This window comes from Telmatherina bonti (genome assembly GCF_933228915.1).
Source record: "Telmatherina bonti genome assembly, chromosome: 15".
Lineage (NCBI taxonomy): Eukaryota > Metazoa > Chordata > Actinopteri > Atheriniformes > Telmatherinidae > Telmatherina > Telmatherina bonti.
This window is the reverse complement of record NC_136613.1, coordinates 7,778,986-7,790,590: the sequence shown is the minus strand read 5'-3', so window position 1 is coordinate 7,790,590 and position 11,605 is coordinate 7,778,986.

The following is an 11,605-nucleotide window of genomic DNA, read 5'->3' as shown; positions in this document are numbered from 1 at the left end:
ACCAACATGCTGCGAACCCTGCACATCAAACCCTGCTTTCAGTTTGTTCCAGTTGTTACAGCAATGTGTTGTACGTTATACTCCCTTCCCAGGTGTTCCTCATTGTGCTGATGAGTGGCAGCCTCCTCCAGCCAATCAGGTGTGGGAGTGGCCTTTAAAAGACCTCAGGATCTGCGCGTCTGGGCCTTTTGGCCAATGACCATTCACGCCATGTCTGCATTGTGCATCAGCTTAGTGACATTGTGGGTTGTCTGTTGGTTAGTGTTGCTTGGTATAACCCTGAGCATTTTTCCAGATAGGCCTTGTAGGGGAGAGCTGCCATTTTGTTTTGTCATATGGGGTTCTTTTCTCTTGTTTATGTTACTGTAGAGTAGGTTAGATGTAGGTTTGTACTTTTTGTTTGGTGGGTAGGTAAGTAGTCCTTTTGTTTTGTAGGCAGGGGTGTTTTGTTTATGTTGGCCTCGGCTCTCCCTGATACCAATGGCTGTCTGGTGTTGACTCTGTGACTGTGAAGCTGTCTGTGAAGAGTGAATAAATGTGCCCAACTCTGGATTTTTTTTTCCTCTGTGTTTTCATCTGAGGTTGTAACCTTGCTTCTTTAAGTGTTACTCCTTCTTAAAGATGTAACATAATCAAAATAATCGTGGTTACCATGCCTCATTTACCTCCAGTTAAGTCCTACTCTCCAGTTTATAAAGTTTTTGGTGATTGACAGATGCATTCGTCCAATTCCTCCAATATTAAACTCAATCCTACAAACACCTGAGTGTCCTTTTGCTTGTCGCTGGTTGTTTTAAACTCTTAGCGAGGCTGATTCAGCAGAGAGCTGGTATCCAGTTGCTGGCATGTGACATTGGTGCTGTAAAACTAAACACAGCTGTCATGTGGTTCACTGGCCTGGAAAATAGCTGCAATGTGCTGCAGGGCAACAATGGTTCCAGAAATGTGCATATTAACCATGAGAGCGTCGTCAGAACTCTTCAGTAGCACAGAGGTTTAAAGTCGGAAACCTGCACTTCTGCTTTAAATTATCACAAAATGAGGAGCAATATCCGGGTAGCCGAAGGAGGAGGAGGATATTCCTGTTTCATTGGTGGTGCTGTTGTTGGTGATTACTGTGTTGATTTGAGGTTAGTTTGTGTCACTGGGTCAGACTTTGGTGCGCTGCAAGCAAAATGGTCATTTAGAGCTCCCCACTGAAAACGGCAAACAGAAATGTGAATAAAAGCCAACCATCCCATCTGAGTGACCCGAAAGGCACTTTACGTTGATAGTGGTCACTGTTGGCTCACAACTACCTTTAAGGAACTGGAATCGTACCATTTGGACGGGATGAGAGCAGGTGTCACCCTTTCAGAGTAATGGTCCACAGAAACAGATGCTGAAGTTTGACAGTTTGCATGATTTTTATCTACTTACATGTAAAATTCAAGGCCAACCAGATCAATGTGAAGCGCTGGGATATGAACAGCTGGTTTTTGTTTTTAGAGGCGTGGGAGTGTCGGGGACGCAGTCCAAACAGCACAATGTAATGCTGCAAGCTGAGAAGTCCCAGTTCTCCCGTCTACACACCATCAGAGGAGCTTTTTTCCTCATACATAACGATTCAGTGCTTTACAGCCATGCTTCACATGCAGTCTGAGCTGCTAAAACTCTTCATTCTCTCCTCCAAAATGTTGCGTTTCAGTGTCAAAAGTGTTTTTTTCTCTGAACAATAAAACACAAACACATAGAGATATACCTCTGCTCAGCATTACGTCTGACGTGAGACATTGATCCGCTGTTTGAAAGAAGAAATCCTTCCTGCACCTGTGTACGTTTTTCTTTTGCTTTCTCCTCTTTGCACTCTTTATCTCCTCATGCATGGGAGGAGACTCTGCTTTGCGGAGGGGGAGACCGGTGCCGGGTAAACAGAGAGCCTCGGCCTTGCTGCCAGGTTTCGATCTTGCTCACCTTTCTCATCAGTGAGCTGCTCTGAGAACAAAAAGCTTTCTGTTCTACCTGAGTCAGCTGCAACTCTTTCTGATCTCACATGTTGTCCCAAAAACATTCAGCAGGCAGAAGCAGCTGATTAAATTCATGCTAGTCTGAATAACGTCCACTTGAAGTCTTTCTAAACTGATATTTTTACTAAAACAGCTACCAGACGACGTGGCTCCAAAGGGATGGGATGAAACCAAACCAAACCTCTGCAGGGTTGATGGGCCAAGATTCCTCTTTTAAGAAACATAAATACATACAAACACTGGAACCATGCAAAGAGACAGACTCTAACAGAGCAGCTTTGGCTGCTGCACCACCCAGAAATCAGTCCGAAGCGGATGTCAGAAACACTTTGGATGATCCAGCAGAAGATCCACGGTGGCCATTTTCTCCAACAGCTTTTCTGCAGATTAGCAATATGCTGCTTTGTCCGTTCGAGTCGGTGACTAATAAATGACTTCTAGATTCACCTACAGTGTTGTTATGATCACACTTCCAGCTGTTTGCTGTTGAACAGCATCTGGAGAAATTCATTTTTAGACTGGAACTGCTGCTTCCCCATGTGTTAAGGCATAAGATGCGAACTATGTTTAAGATGAATAAAATATCTGAATAAGTGAGTTACTGATGACTCCTAGTCTGATTTCCACTACAATGTGGGAGAAAGGCTCAAAATCTAACAGCCTCTTTTTTTTTTTTGTTCTAATTCAGCCTCTGTCTTGTCTCTTCTCTGAACTCTCTCCAAGCAGTAAAAGTCAGTCCATTGTTGACTCTTTTCTCATTATCCTCCTATCCCTTTTACATCCTTATTTTTAATTTTCTATTTTTTATTTTATTGTCTCTTCTACTCTCCTCCTGCGTTTCCTCCGGAATGTCCAGTGTGATGATATCCAGTTTCTGCTGTGACACACACCGCTGTGAAGAAAAACAGTTTCTCGGCCTCAGGGCAAGGCAGGTCAACAAAAGCTGCATATTAAATGTCAGCTGCCATCAAAACTGGTTAGAAACTTGGAGTTTTATGCTCTGAAAGTTCACTAGTGTTGCTGCAGACAGTTTTAGACTGATGAAGGGAACATTACTGCGCCTACAGCTTGAGTTAACTGTCAACATGTTGCATCAGGTCTTAAGCCTCCGTTTTTCTTTATTTTAGAGACTGAATGTCTTGTTTGCAGTGAAAAATGACCTTCCAAGTTTTAATGCACAAATTTCTCAACAATCAGGTTACCATTCTGATACCTGTCAATCCAAAGGACAGGCTCCTAATTATCCTTACTTTGAGATTAAAAAACATCGAAACTAATAATTTAAAAAAAAAAATAAATAAATAAATAAAAATTATATATATATATATATATATATATATATATATATATATATATATATATATATATATATATATATATATATATATATATATATAATGTGTATATATATATATATATATATATATATATATATATATATATATATATATATATATATATATATAATGTGTATATATATATATAATGTGTATATATATATATAATGTGTATATATATATATAATGTGTATATATATATATATATATAATGTGTGTGTGTATATATATAATGTGTGTGTATATATATATATATATATATATATATATAATGTGTGTGTATATATATATATATATATATATATATATATATATATATATATATATATATAATGTGTGTGTATATATATATGTGTGTATATATATATAATGTGTGTATATATATATATGTGTGTATATATATATAATGTGTGTATATATATATATGTGTGTATATATATATATATATATATATATATATATATATATATAATGTGTATATATATATATATATATATATATATATATATATATATATATATATATATATATATAATGTGTATATATATATATATATATATATATATATATATATATATATATATATATATATATATATATATATATATATATATATATATATACATATATATATATATACATATATATATATATACATATGCATAGGCTTCACTTTTAACCGCCAGGGATTCCTGCTTGGTAGAAACATATAAACATGGATCCATCCTGCCTTGTATCAGCGATTGAGTGGAAGCTTATAAAGTGTCCGCTGAGTGGACAGCTTAGTACTTTAGCACAGGAAATGACTTGTTTCTCACGTATATCTACAGATCAACATAAAAAGCTTTTACATTTGGTCGACTGCTTTAAAATGTGCCTTGCACAGAAGTGGTATTAACTAGAAGAATCAGATGAGACAGGATGTTTACAAAAACCTGTTCATCTCACCTCCAACAGAAGATTAGATCTGTAGCTCTTTGCAGAGATGAAAGCCATGCGACTCCTTTTCAGCTCCACAAAATGAATCCATTAGGTGTCTCTGAGGGTCTGAGGCTGAGTGCTTCATTCACACATTGACCTTTTCTGCTGATAGCTGCCATGGAGAAATGACAGCTCAATGGCCAAAAAAAAAAATAGACTCAAATAAAGCAGAGCAGCTCCTGGGCTGTCAGCTTTCGCCACACGCCCAGCAGCAGTCGGACTGACATTTGGCTGCTGATGCTGACGTAGAGCCGCCGCTCCTCATGAGAAACGGAACACCACAGTGTCAGAAAGGGCTGGAGTTCCTCATCTTCATTTCTTTGTGTTCAGCTGGGAGGAAAAGTAAATTAAAATTCACATTAAAGGGAACTCGGAGGCTGTCAGCACTCTATTTCTTTTTGCCTAAGCTGTCTTGTAATAGAAAATTGGGAATTTCATGCTGTGTGTATGAAGTATTTCAGTACACAGAAGTATGTGGACACACACTGGTTGTGACCATTTCCTCTGGGCTGTGTTTGATGCTCTGGGTTCCTTCCTTTCAGCAACGAGACGTGCATGGATCACAAGACAACTCTGACATTTACAGACCCCCTCCATGATGGCGAAGTGAGCTGCTGAAGTCAGCAACAGATCTAACCAATGATAAACCAGCATTCATCTTTCTGCTACTCAGTTATCCACTGAATTAGTTACTGTCTGCTGGTACGACTAGAATTACTGTCTGACATGCTTTCCACTGATCTGAAAGTATTTAAACATGTCAGCGTTGTTTCTCAACGAGCATCCGGCTACTTTAAAGCTTTTGTGCAAAGATGGTGTTATGTGAAGAAGAAGCCATATATATAGTTTACTATCTTTAGAGCGCGATTTGTCTGATTTTAGAGCAAGACTGCTTGTTTTCACACTTGCATATTGTATTGCTCTCTCCTAAAAGTCTTAAACGATTAACTCGGTCAGCTTTTATCTAGTATCCTACTGGCTGGAAGCTCAACAGACGACTCATTCCCCAAGAATGTAAAAAAAATATCCAATAGTTCTGAGAGAACAGAGAATGTGTCTGAATGTGAGGCAAACGGACCGAGCTTGAGCGCTGGAGGTTTCAACCTGCAACAGTAAACTTGAGAGCAAAAAGGGAGACATATTGTGTCTAACTTGACCTTTTTTTATGTCACTGTGTGAGAATGTTTCTCATGATGATGTCCTCCATCATCACTGTTTGCTGTTGTCTGACACCAACATCAGAACTTGGAGGTAGATTGAGGTGTACTAGAAGATTTGTATTATAATCAAATATATAGGTTGATATCCAATCACGAGTAAGCGTATTTTTGTGAATGAATAGTTTATACGATACGATGTAACATGAATGAACATGACATGCATTTAATGTGAAAAATAGATGTAAAGAAATGGGTTTGAATATGCAAATAGGTTGTATTCCAGGATTGCACTGAAGTGCTGATGTGCTGTGTAACTTTTTACAGCTTTTTGTTTTTTGATGTTATAATTGTGCCGGACCCCAGGAAGAATAACTGTAGCTTACTACAGCTAATGGGGATTCTAAATAAACTAAACTAAACCTCTGAACTCTTAATGGATGTATCACCAGCAACCATGCGAATGTAAAGGACACATGAAAACAGGAGGGTGGGGGTGTTCAACATGGACGTACCTTTTCACATCCAGAAGTAGGTACTTATTAGGTCTCATCTGCATCTTTTGCCTTGGTCAGATCATCCATCATCATCGTCTCCGTTTCCACTGTTATGCTGACGACATCCAGCTGTTTATTTCCACCCAATCGATCACCTGCCATCTTCTTACTGCTGAACTTTTAGTGCTTTTTTTTTTTTACCATTTTTCTGACATTTTGATGTTTTTACATATTTTTAAAACTGTTCTTTTATCCTGGACAGCAGCTTTGAGATTTCCTGAAAATGATGTATGTTGATGCAAAGCCTTCACACAACACAAAGCTAAACCGCTGCTAGCGGGTCGATGCATGCCGTCTCCTTATTTAGCATATGATCAGGGAAAAGAGCGAAGTCCTTTTCCTCTCCAAACCAGTTTCCTTTGCATTATTTGCAGCAATAAAAAAGAGCAGAAAAGAAAGGGAGAAAAGTTTGTGCTGGTTGAGGTGCAGCTGAGGCTTTTTCTCTGTCTCACACAGTAAAACAGAGATGATGGTGAAGATGATGTTACCAGGTGAAAGTTAGTTCAGTTAACTGGTTGTGAATAGGAATTTACAACTCTTGGAGAAAATGTTAAATGTTATAAAACATGAAGAAAAAACAACGTAATGATGATGGCCTTTATAGTTACATGTATTGTAGAAGTTGCTGCTTTGCCACCACTGAGCAGCCTTATTGGACTGAAATGTAGTTTGAGTCTTCTCTCCAACTTGGTCACATACTTAACATATTTATGAGGCCAAGTCATCTTGAGTTCTGTCTGAGTTCAAATAAGGATAAAGAGAAAAATGACACGATGGCGCCGCCACATTTCTGGGAAACTTCCTGCTTCATGTTCCTTCACTGCAAAGAGCTACATTTAGAAGAAGCAATATAAAAAGAAGCACATCAATCAGTCAGCAGCAGCAGAGAGAGACCCACACATGAAGACTTGCTTCCCTATAAAAACGGTGTGTGTAAGAGTGTGCTGGTTTTTAAAGTGAACCTGGCACGGTCATTCCCAGTCAGTTCAATCTAGAGTAACACTAAATTAAATTTGCACCATTATAACTCTGAATAGTTTGTCATTATTTCAGAATGAGGGAGAGATTTGTCCCAGGGGGAGCATCCTCATGAGAGTGAAAGGATCTGGTCACGTCTTGCGATTGGTTAAATCTGTGGAGGTTTGCAGAGGGCCAGGAGGAGAGGACGATGGGGAACATGTTCAATTTTAATTCCAGTCTCTGAAACAAAGAAAACTTTGGCCAAAATTAGCATTTTTATCATTCAGCCATTCAGCTGTCCTGTTGTCTTTAGCAGCTTTTTACATCATTAACCTTCACATAACAACTTTCTCAAGATAACAGGAACTATTTTAGGACGGTGGGCTCATTACTTTATAAAACTCTACTTGGTTTATATTCTCTGAACATATCAGAGATGGATTCTGGGCCGAAACCGTTCTGGGATTTATAAACCATCAACAGGGTTTTAATCTATCTTGTACCTAACTGGAAACCAGTGTAAAGATGTTAAACTGGTGCGGTGTGTTCAGGTACCTTGGTCCTGGTTAAAGCCCCAACAGCAACATCTGGATAAGCTGCAGATGTTTAATGCTCTGTTCAGGAAGTCCTGTTAAGACAGTCCAACAATCCAGTCTGCTGGAGATGACTGCCTCCTGGTCTTCCTGGGAACTAAACTTTCCATTCGGTTGTTTCTGAGTGAAGCTTCGCTATGGCTGCGGGAAGATCTGTTTATCAGCGCAGACTCTCGTCTCTTTGCTACCAAACAGAATAACCTGTTTTGTCTTCATTTAATTGGAGAAAACTCTCTTTGATCCAGGTGTTTATTTGCTCCAAGCACTGACACAGTAGGTCTACTGGACTGCAGTCGTCTGGTGACAAAGACACAGAAAGTTGTGTATCGTCTGCATAACGGATAACTGTTTGGGCTTTCCTGCTTTAGCTGCTGACTACCAGACCTGACCTTGGATAACCAGGAGCGGATGAATGGGTGGGTGAATACATGGATGGATGGATGGATGGATGGATGGCAGGTGGGTTGGTGAACGGATGGATGGCTGGATGGATGGACGGATGGATGAATGGATGGATGGATGGTTGGAGGAATGGATGGATGGACAGGTGGGTGGGTGAATAGATGGATGGGTGGATGGATGGACGGATAGACGGATGGATGGACAGATGGGTGGGTGAATGGATGGGTGGGTGGATGGACAGATGGACGGACGGACGGATGGATGGATGGATAGACAGGTGGGTGGGTGAATGGACGGATGGATGGATGGATGGATGGACAGGTGGGTGGGTGAATAGATGGATGGGTGGATGGATGGATGGACAGGTGGGTGGGTGAATAGATGGATGGATGGATGGACGGATGGACGGATAGACGGATGGATGGATGGATGGATGGACAGATGGGTGGGTGAATAGATGGATGGATGGATGGACGGATAGACGGATGGATGGATGGATGGATGGACAGGTGGGTGGGTGAATGGATGGATGGATGGATGGATGGACAGATGGGTGGGTGAATGGATGGGTGGGTGGATGGACAGATGGACGGACGGATGGATGGATGGATAGACAGGTGGGTGGGTGAATGGATGGATTGGGTGGATGGATGGATGGATGGACGGACGGACAGAGGGATGGAGGGTGGGTGGGCTATTCCTATTCAATCTCAGATTTATTTTTTAATTTAGCCACAATAACCAATATAATATATTTATCATAGTTGAACACAACTTTTTTTTTTTTTTTTATGTTAGCATCGTTTTGGGTGTAAAACGTAAAACAATTCTGTTTTTTCTTTATGTTTATGACTTGGATCTGTGTTATGTATAGATGCAACTTACCGTACTGCTACACTTCCTGTGTTAATAAGGCTGAAACTCACAACTTTGTGATGTTTTAAATTAAAGCCTGGAGCTAACCATGTATACTGAATAAAAACTTGAATCCCAAAGAGCAAACCTGGCGAAGACGTTTGATGCGACGATGAAAAGTCAACACGTTGAATGGGCGGCCCCCGAGTCCCCCGTTCAGCAGATTATCCTGGATTTTGAATCTGAGAACAGAGCTGCGTGCCGTTCTGTAAACCCCGTCACCCTGGGGGAGCTCATTACCGGCACTACAGGCTGTGATTTGAAGCCTGTCAGCCTGCTCTGTTCTGTTATTAATTCCACTTCTTGCCCCCTCTTTTCCTCCTCCATTAATCGACATATTTAATTAAGGTCTGCTTGCTCAGTGAAAACTGAACTCAGTAAGTTGACACAATAATATTACTTCAAAATCTTCCAATATGTCTCAGAAAAAGAGGACTGGAGTCTAACTGGAAGAGTCGTTTCATACACTGCAGGTGAAAATAACCACAAATACAGACATTCTGATCATTTTGTGGTGGATGTTGGTTCCCTGCATGCTTGCAAAGATTTAAACCATCCGGCACAATCCGACTGAAAATTATTTCGGATCGGCATTGATCGGAACAGCTGAGATGTTCTCATGACACATTTTCATTCTGATCAGACATTTGATTGGATCAAAGTGGTCTACGTACATGGAGCTGTGAAAAACTCCAGCCTCTTTCTAACAGGTTCAGAAGTTTGATTTAAAAGAATTACCACCTAAAAAATGTGTAATATCTGAAAACAAACCACCTAATTACACTGTTCTCGTTGGATTTTTCTTTACTTAGTTTTAAATTTAAAAAAAGGACAACAATCAAGGGGGGAAAAGGTTTGCAAGTCAGAAGCCTTTAACAAAAAGAATTTGGTCCATTGAGATCACTGTAGACTGGAGACATTTTATTTTAAAGAAACAACCGTGTCAGAAACGACTAGTCACAACAGGAAAAGCCTATTCACTGTGGATCACTTTGTTGCCTTTACCTGCACAAAAGCTTCCTCTGCAGGTTGGATCTGGATGCAGAGCTGAAGCACAGCAGAGAGGAATGATAAAATCCACTTTCCATTCATTTAACAGATGCTGAAAGCTAAACAAGTTTGTTTTTAGTTCAAACTGTTTTGGAATAATGAGCCAGCTTTGCCCGACATTTACAAAAAGAAAAGTTGACAAACTATCAACTCACTGATTGAATTGAGGCAAATGATTCTTCAACTGCTGTGTAGTTTAACCGAGGATGATGCCACCCAAACTACGTGTTTTCTTTTTCTGCAGGCTGCTGATCAGGACTAATGAAATTTTAGGGCACATTCCCATCAGCCTTTTTGATTGAAATCCAAGTTTATTTGCTCGGAAAGTCTTTGTTTGGGGAAATGGGAACGTGCCAAACGAACTCTGATTCAGATCAAATAAACAGACTCGGTCTGCCTACAAACGCAGGTCTCAGCCCGTTTCAAGTGGACCAACTATCGGAAGCGGACTACAAAATGAAAAGTTACTTCCTGCATTTGGCGTTGCATTGCATTGTGGGTAAATCCATAGCGATGGCATTAAGGGTCCTCTGCCTCGTCTGGTGTTCATACTGCGTCCATTGTTGCAGTGGATTTCTGCAGTATACTTGCATAAGACACAATAAAAACCCAAAACAGTCATAGTTTAGTCTCCATGTTTAACTAGCAACAAAGTTTTCTTCTTCACGCCCATCTTGTCCTCTTTTATTTGCTAAATATTAGTTCAGCGCCACCTCTGGTGGAAATGGGGATATATTATTGTTAAGGTTTGGTGTGTTTGACCAAAGTGCAGCATGAACGCGATGAATGGATACACCCCCCTTCAACTGAGCCGAGTCACCAATCAGAACAAGTCTAGCGGCTTTTAATGTGAGAACACCCTTTGAAACCTGTGATCTGAACAGTGATGAGCTAGCGTTATATTCAGGAGCGCAATACAAAATGTCAGATTTGATTTCATACTATTTTAAAGGCTGTGAAAGTTTAATTTCTGAAATGTCACCCATGCACCCCTGAGGCCTCCTGAAAAGAAGTGTCTGCTCAAGGTCATCCAGCAGGAAGCTTCTTTTCTTCATTCGACTTCTTCTGACCTCACACTGGGTATTACAAGTAAGCCTCTAACAGCATCCGTCCACCTTCCACGTTCTCATCTGGTGAGGTTTTCTGTAAACGGCACGCTGATAACACATGAAACGCCGCAGCCTGATGCCTGCCCTTCAGATAAAGTGTGTTTGTGTGTGCAGCCAACAGCAGGTGAGATTCTCACAAATGGTGTGTACAAATATTTACATTTTATTCAGTCTTTTCCACAAAAGTAAGCAGTCAGAAAAAGGTTTTCGGGCTCAGCGCTGGCTGTTACTACCACATGGTACGGTACGCAGCACTGAGACAAAACAGCCACAAGCTTTGATGGACAGTGTCATTACAACAGTGGTCTCAACAATGAACATCTGTGGAGAGTTTTGGCAAGCTTTGGTACAAACATCCATTTTATCAGGCTATAAGAACTCAGAGAAGGCAGGAAGGTTAATGTCTGAAAAATCTATGACCAACACTATAAACAATCCTCAATGTTGCAACTTTAACTTCCAGTCAGTTTTTAAGCACGTTGAAAGTCTTCACCGGGAGGCTGCATGTGAGTAAATATGTATGCATGGAGGTGAGTGG